A 7,500-nucleotide genomic window follows, 5' to 3' on the forward strand; every position below is an offset into this window, starting at 1 on the left:
TCCTCCTTCTCCGATCGAGAAAGTTCCCTCAGTTGATGAAGCGCTTCTTGAAGCACCACATGCCTCTCGTTAGTGGGTAGAGACCCTTTTCTCCCTCGGGTACTTTGAGTCTGAATGCGTGAAGACTCATGTGTTGCAGGTCGTACATTATCCTGTGATGTACTTGGGACAGGTGTAACAGGCGCTGGTGTTGTATGGGTTACAGAACCATGTTCATTTGTTGAAGTATAGAATCATTGAAAATCTGAAAATAGATAAATGCCATTAGTGTATGCCAACGTGTATTATTTTTCATAATTTCCTGTCAAACACGAGAGAGAGAGAGAGAGAGAGAGAGAGAGAGAGAGAGAGAGAGAGAGAGAGAGAGAGAGAGAGAGAGCGATAATAGTTTATATATATCGAGAATGCTTAAAAAACCTTAGCTTTATTCTCATATTAACAGACACCCCAAACAGCGGAGGAGTGGATGCGTGTAGCAAAGGGGTTTTCCAAGAAGTGGAACTTTCCTAATTGCATCGGAGCAGTTGACGGGAAACACATCCTGATAAGGCCACCACCTGATAGCGGCTCCTTCTACTACAACTACAAAGGAAGCCACAGCATCGTATTAATGGCTGTCTCAAATGCAGACTCAAACTTCATATATGTCGACGTGGGCACTATTGGATGAGTGTCAGATGGTGGAGTTTGGGATACCTGTTCTCTCAACCAGCATATTGAAGCAGGATCTGCGGGTATGCCAGAGGATGAGATACTCCTTAACAGCTCAAAAGTATTACCATATGTGATTGTTGCTGATGATGCATTTCCTCTGAAGTGTCATATCATGAAACCATTCTCTCATCGAAATCAAAACCTTGAGCAACGTGTGTTTTCCTACGGACTGTCAAGAGCTCGACGCACCGTAGAAAACGCATTTGGAATACTTGCTAACAGATTTGAAGTGTTTCATAAACCCATTAACCTTGAACCAACAAAAGTATTACAAATAGTACTTGCCTACACTGCACTACATAATTACCTTCGCACAGCACCTGTCACCCCAAATATGTGTTTGGATGCAAATAACGAATACACTGAAGACATCTCTGGAATGCTACCGCTCGAGTATTAGCAACAAACCTCCACCATCAAGGGCACAATTGTACACGATCTGTATATGAAATATATCAATGAGGAAGGTGCTGTGATCTGGCAAAACATACATACATGAGGCTAAGTTACAATAACTCTTGAGTAAAATTATAACAGTAATGTATAATACAAATCACCAATGTTGCATATTGAACATACTTTACATTGCTTTGTTGATAAATGTAATATAAAGGTGGATTATGGCAATAAAGAAAATATGGCCATGGTTTGGTTTATATTTTCTTTTTCTCATTGTAAGACAGGTATACAGACATATATACAAGAATTACGTAATCACCTCATGATCAGACATTTCTTCAGGCACATGAGACACTTGGCTATCCATATTTGACACGGATTCTCTCATGCCGTCGCCATCGTTGCGGAAGCAAAGGTCATCAGAACACCATAACATGGGGGTGTAAATGTCGTCAGCACCAGCCCCCGACTTCTTTGATTTCCCCAGTTTACGTAGATCTCGCCTATATTGACTACGGATGGATTCTATTTTTTTCTTCACTTCAGAAGCAGTAACAGATAATCCACTTCTATTCATTCCCGCCATTATTTCATTGATGGCCGCGACACGTTTGTTCCTATCCTTGTACACATCAGCCTTGACATTCCATAAGCATGGATTTTGCCGGTATAGTTCTATTAGTAGCAGGGTCTCTTTTCTGTCCCAGTGGCAACTTTTCTCCTTGACTAAGGTACTGCTGGCTATGTTAACAGGACATATGACCTAGTGAACTGACGGACTTTGAAAATCCTGTAACCAAGTGACTTTGTTCATCATATGACTTGGAGCATCGTATACTTCCACACCAGACACTGTGTGACGTTTCGATGCCGGGAACGTGGACAGTGTCCTGTACACTACTTGGTGCTCGCTTCTGACGTCATCAGCGAGCCTTTTTGCTTTCCACTGCTAGTTGGTAACAATTATATCCGTCGAACATGGTTCGATCGTGTGAACGCACCTTAAGTCTGACGTGGTACACGGTCAGTAAATTTTATGGAAGCATGCAGATACAACGAAGATATCTTTTTGAGCTTATGGAACCTCTTTGATTCATGCAATGCGTAACATGTATTACTTTATATATTTTGAAATGTTAGATTCCATGAACTCTGTGCAGTTGAATTAAATCACCTGTAGGTGGACTAAAGAACTCTTTAGACGCACTCCCTATTTCAGCAACGCATTGTTCCGGTTTTGAAGAAATCTTAATTCCTAATATCCATTATTTAAATTAAAATAAAAGCAGATGGTTCAGAAAAAAAAGTCACAAAATGCCTCGCTCCATAACAGACTACGAATTTATATAAATTTCAACATCCGACATTTGCTACGTAGGCATTATCTCTCTCTCTCTCTCTCTCTCTCTCTCTCTCTCTCTCTCTCTCTCTCTCTCTCTCTCTCTCTCTCTCTCTCTCTCTCTCATTGATAGAATTTAGGGAACCTGTCCCTGAAGCATTCAGAAGTTAATAAATTGTCCTAGAGACCAAAGAATCCTAGTTGCAGTAAAAAATTTCAAAATCACCAGATATCCTGAAAAGTTCCCCAAACCTCTGAAGATTCCTAGTACAATCTAAAGTTTTAATAGGTCCTCAGAACAACTAAATGCTCCATAAATACCTAGATGGCATCCGTGGTTCTCAAATGTTTTGTGAGGCCCACAAAGGTGCTCAAAAAATTTAAAGTTCCAAAGACATCAATAGGCTATCATTTTCAACTAGAGTATCGACATCCCTATAGAATCTAAAAGTGCATGAAACCAAAATTTCCTTAAAGGTATCGGAAAATCTTGCAATGACAAATCATTTATGAGCTCCCTAAAGGTCTCTAGGTTCTGAAAATATCCTAGGTCTTCAGAATTCCTTAAAGGCTGTGCGAGTGAGCTGTTAGGCTGTAACAGAGAGGTGAGAGGAATGCATTTAAACTTCATTAAACAGACAATAACTTATATACAAGTACTTGTGGGCAAGAATGTCCAAAAACTACGACCGGGTAATGCAGGAAGAAGGCAAGGTTAAACAAGTACTGTTATCAGTGCAAGGGGTGCCGGGTGTAGAGTGAGATATACAAAAATAGGAAATACTGTTATAGTCTACAAGCATGTGTGAAATATGTGGGGTACATGGTTTCACCCCCAAAAAAGAAAAGCATGTGAAATAAGGTACCCCGCTCTTAAGATGCACAATGTGGGAAGGTCATCTTGCAGGAGATAGGCAGCTTTAATGCAATCAACGGAGACCTAGTCTTCTTTGCAACGAATGTTAACTAAGAAATCCTTCGTTGTGCAGCGGAATTGTGTAAGGGGGGATTAGCGGTGACTTGCTAGTGTCGTCACCTTAATGTTTAAGGCAACAATGGAGAATATGGAGATTTCTACTTGTTGGGAATGAGGAAAGGGATAATCATGAAAGATTCCTTAAAAAAAACTAATTTTCATTTCTTTACCTTGTGCAAATACGTCGGTATGTGTTGCTTCACTGGGGCCTTGTAATTCTGGTGGCATGGAGTAAATTTTTCCACAACGTGACGTAGGCGCTGGAGATCGTCAGAGGATGTTGTAAATGGAAAAACTTTGATAGGGACAGCCAGTGAATCGCCATACACCATATCATCGGCCAAGATATCCTGGGCAGCTGAGTGAACAAGTAGGAGTTATTGCATCAGGACATCAATGCTACTTGAGGGGACGAGGAAAACTTTCAACCATTCTGTTGGCTGCAAGGATGTAGATGGTTGTCTGATGTAGAGTGATACCCAGGAGATTCACTTATGATATCCCTAACTCGGAGGTGAAAGTGGTAACCCTGTCAGAAGTAATATGCTCTGGGATACCAAATCTCGCTATCCACCCTGAGAGTTAGGCAGATATACATGAGGTGGACGTTACAGTTTTCACGGGGTTTGTTGCAGGCCAGCGAGTGGAATGGTCACTGACAGTAAACAGGTAACGATGTCCTTGTGATGTGGGTAGTTGACCTATTCTGTCGACATCAATGTGGGCAAAATGATGCTGAGGTTGAGGGAAGGTGCCCACTCCTGAGTCTGTGTCGGTGTTCATAACATCCTTACTAATTCCATGCCAAATGAACTTTGTCTTCAGTAGCTGTGCAGAAGATCATCACAATGGATGTGAAAGGCCATGAATGAAATCAAACACCTGACTGTGCATTGAAGCAGGTGTCCATTGTCATGGTCTATCAGTAATGATGTCACAGAGGAGGGTGGCGTTGAAGGGGCTGAAGGCAATGTCTTCCCAACGGACGGATGGTCAGGATGTCCTACAAACTAGGTACTCTGAATCTTTTTGTTGGTCTTCTCTCAAGGCATTATAACTAATCCAAGGTGAATGGTGGCCAATGAGTTTTTTGACTGAGCATCAGCAAAGGGATTCATTTTCCCAGAGACATATTGAGGGGTGAAATTGTATTCAGCCATGGCAGAGAGATGTCTGCGTTGACGGCAGGATCAAGAGTTGGACTGTCGAGTGAAAGCGTGTACCAGAGGCAGATGGTCCGTGCAAGGGATGAAGGGCATGCCTTCTAAGAAGTGGCAAAAGTGATAGACAGCCACATACACCACTAGCTGTTTGCTGTTGAAAGTAGAGTAGCCAGCTTCTGCCTTGGACAGATTTCTACTGAAGAAGGCCAATGGGCGGGGTAAGCAGTTGACCACCTGCTCAAGTATTGCGCCAATAGCAACGTTGCTGGCTTTGGCAGAGAGTAAGAGACGGGCATGTGGTACAGGAAAAGTAAGAACAACAGCAGTTGATAGGGCATTCTTTACATTGTAGAAGGCCGCTTCTTGAAGGACACCCCACCTCAGGACTTTTGGCTTGCCCTTGAGGTAGGTGATGCCTGGCAGGAACCAATGACAAAAGTTGATCATACTCAAGAATTCTTGCAGAGCTTTGATGGTTAAGGGCGTAGGGAAGTTCTGAATGGCTGCTACCTTCTCAAGGAGGTAGTGGACACCATCAGGAGTGATGCAATGCCCTAAGAATGATACTTCATTGTCGCCAAAGGTACACTTGTCGTACCAGACTGCAAGGCAATTCTGTTGTAGGAGGTCGAGCATGATGCGTAGATGGAAGGGTTCCTCTTAGGAAGAAGAGAACAGAAGTGTGTCGTCTACGTAACATATGCACAAGGGGAGGTTCCCTAAGATACCATCCATGAGGTGGGGAAATGTAGCCCAAGCGTTACGAAGACCAAATCAAGACTAATTGAAGGTGTATGTACCAAAGGGGGAGGTGATAGAGGTCTTGGGGATGTCTTTTGGGTTCACGGGCACCTGATAATACCACTTCAAGAGGTCGAGCATGGAAAAACCTTTGTTCTGTGCAACTAGGATTTAACGTTAGTGAAGTTTGGGAGCCGGTAGTGATCTGATTCTGTCGCATGTTCAAACGCTTGTGATCCCCACATGGGTGCAGGGATGCAATCTTGATTCAGGACGATATAAAAGAGTGATGACCATGCGCATAAGACTTTTTGGCAAAAGCCCAACTCTTCCATTTCGGTGAACGTTTCTTTAGCAGTTGCCAAAGGATCTGGTGCCAGATGCCTAAATCCGGTGACGTGAGTAGGTAGGCATGGGCATCCGTGGGTGCGCTAATGTGGGGAGCGAGGTCGGAGGGGTTGGGGTGAAGAGGTTTCAACGAGTAACAGTCTGCGTTGATTAACTATCAGTGAGCAACATCAATAAGGACAAAATGGGAGAGGAAATCTAAACTGAGGATTGGCAATTTGACGTTAGCAACAAGTTACTTCCAGTTATATTTGGCACCAACAAATGATAATGAGAGGGTCTTGTGCCCGTGTGTTTGGATAGCAGATCCGTTGGTAGCTACCAGGCAGACATTGCACAGCTTAGACAGACTACATCATGTCCTGGAGAGTGGCCTTAGTAGAATGGTAGGCACCAGTGTCTACCAAAAATCACACACCCGTACCTGCATAATGTAAAAAGAAAGTGGGCCATACGTGATGGACTACTTATAAGTTATTTGGCAACTGATAGCTGTTCGCATATTTTTTCGCTGCAGCCACAACTTTGGAGTGGTAGCAGCATAACTGCAGCCAATAGACGTCAATGAATGTCTGAAGAGGTCATTGGTCAGGGCGTGAGGAAGGGGTGGCATATGTGGGTGGTGGTAGGCTTTGTTGCCGCTCCAGCATATCACGGGGTAGGCGTCTGTGTCCTACCGCATTCTGTACTACCGCATTCACATCAGCTTTGGTCGATGTTCAATAGTTGTCCTCTTCAACAGGAGTAGCGGTGTTAATGGAAGCCAAGGAGAGTTGTTTGCAACAGGTTGCAGGCGAGTGATACTGGCTGTTTCCTTGAGAGCGAGCAAAGCCTTTTGGTCCCCCAATGGTTGTTGAGAAAGCTGAAAAAGCTTGGTAATACAGGCAGCTTGTGATGGCAAGTACAGCTCCTGGAGGTATGTTTTGAGCGTGTTAAACTTTATTGGGGTGTTCACTTGTTCGCAAAGCCAATTGTAGATTTCCAGGAAAGTGTTCTTGTGAATTGCTGCAAGGACCTAGTCTGCTTTGGTGCTTGAGCGAGTCACACTCTTGATACAAAACTGAACCTTGAGGGGTTGAAACCAATTGAATGTCTCTGTATTGGCAAAGGGCGGTAGTCTCAAGGATGTGACGGGGAGAGAAGAGAAAGGGGTGGAGGGCAATATCATAAAACATTAGAGCACAGCAGTGAGGGCAAAGGCAGGAGATAACAGTTCCTTTGGCGGTCGCCAATTTTGCAAGTAAGTTTTTAGGTTATAAACAGAGAGACGAGAAGAATTTAACTAAACTTTATTAAACAGATCATGAGCTTACATACCGGCACTTGCGAGCAAGACCATCACAAAACTTCAAACCAGCTAATGCATAAAAACGGCAAACAGGATATGTTATCAGTGCGGAAGGGGGGGGGGGGGGGAGCGTGAGATACACAAATAAAGGAAATACCGTTACAGTGTACGAGCGTGAGTGAAACACGAGCGGCACAAGCCTCTTCAAATAATTTATCCAGGAGTTCCCAAAAGTTAAAAGATGTCAAAGAATGTCAGAAGTCCCTAACGTATCTTTTGATTCATGAAGATCACTCTATGTCAAAAAGTCATCAGAGATTCCATAAAAATCTGGATTATCCAACAGAGACCTCCGAAATATCTAGGAATCATTCAAAGTCATCATGCATTGCCCCAAAATATATTGCATGTCATATTACACAGAAATACCTAAAACCTGCGGAGGTTTCCAGAACTTTAAAGTCCCCGGATTACCTAGGGATTCCCAGAAGATAATAAGTCCCTAGATGTTCCCACACAACCCTATAACTTA

General features: G+C 43.2%; 1 pseudogene; it reads right to left on the reverse strand.

Annotated features, from left to right (window-relative positions):
• The window catches only part of LOC137631375 (uncharacterized), a 4,495-nt pseudogene extending 151 nt beyond the window's left edge, over positions 1 to 4,344 (reverse strand).
• Between the last annotated feature and the right edge of the window lie 3,156 nt (positions 4,345 to 7,500).

This window comes from Palaemon carinicauda, chromosome 39 (assembly GCF_036898095.1).
Source record: "Palaemon carinicauda isolate YSFRI2023 chromosome 39, ASM3689809v2, whole genome shotgun sequence".
Lineage (NCBI taxonomy): Eukaryota > Metazoa > Arthropoda > Malacostraca > Decapoda > Palaemonidae > Palaemon > Palaemon carinicauda.